Raw genomic sequence first — 1,080 nt, 5'->3', positions numbered from 1 at the left:
GGGTTAGGGCTGCTCGTACTCCATTGGGTGGGAGATAAACTGAGGCCCTCCAGGAGCCGGCTTGAGAGACAATAGGGGACCACTAATATATTTGGCGTAGCTAAGGGCTATGTGAGCCAAGGGCCTGGAACTGATATGTGGGGTGATTCCTCTCTTCTTCTTTTGAATCTGCAGTATGCACTGATACAGGGGAGTATCTGCGAGATGTGCTGAGGGCCCAGATGGGGCAGGGAGCAAGCCAGCTTCCTACTCAGGCCTGTTCTACTTCAGGGAACAATCACAAAAAAAGGAGAAGCCATTCCCCAGAACAGAGTGAGGCCCCGTCCTGGGCTGGGACCTGGGGAGCATCTGGGCTCCAGGATGCAGCTGGAGTATCATTGAGTGCAGGCCCCTCCTGGGCCAGGAATAGAGAAGGGGACTGTGGACTTCCAGAAAAGGGTCAAGCCAGCATTCTCATGAGGTTAAGACACTTTGACCCCTTGAATTGGCTTGGGTCAGCATTTTGCTTCCTGACCCCTTCCCAGGAGTCAATTCAGAGCCTGGGGCAGGTCAGTTTAGAGCTGGTCCCAGCTGAAGTCCACCTGATTCCAAGGCCCAGACCCCACCCTCTTCTCTGGCCCCTCAGAACTCTGAGGCCCTGCAGCTGAGGCCCATTACTGACTGAGCCCCAAACCCTGAGCAAAGACCATCTGGATGGGACTTCCCCGGTGGCACAGTGGTTAAGAATCCGCCTGCCAATGAAGGGGACACGGGTTCGAGCCTTGGTCCGGGAAGATCCCACATGCCATGGAGCAACTAAGCTCGTGGGCCACAACTACTGAGCCTGTGCTCTAGAGCCCTCAAGCCACAACTACTGAGCCCATGAGACACAATTACTGAGCCCACGTGCCACAACTACTGAAGCCCACGTGCCTAGAGCCCACGCTCTGCAACAAGAGAAGCCACCGCAATGAGAAGCCCACGCACCACGACAGAGTAGCCCCCGCTTGCCGCAACTGGAGAAAGCCAGCATGCATCAACAAAGACCTAATGCAGCCAAAAATAAAAATTAAAAAAAAAAAATGACACATACACACACAA

Source organism: Pseudorca crassidens, chromosome 16 (genome assembly GCF_039906515.1).
Source record: "Pseudorca crassidens isolate mPseCra1 chromosome 16, mPseCra1.hap1, whole genome shotgun sequence".
NCBI classification, from domain to species: Eukaryota; Metazoa; Chordata; class Mammalia; order Artiodactyla; family Delphinidae; genus Pseudorca; species Pseudorca crassidens.
The sequence above is the reverse complement of the archived record's forward strand: the minus strand, read 5'-3'. Positions refer to the sequence as shown.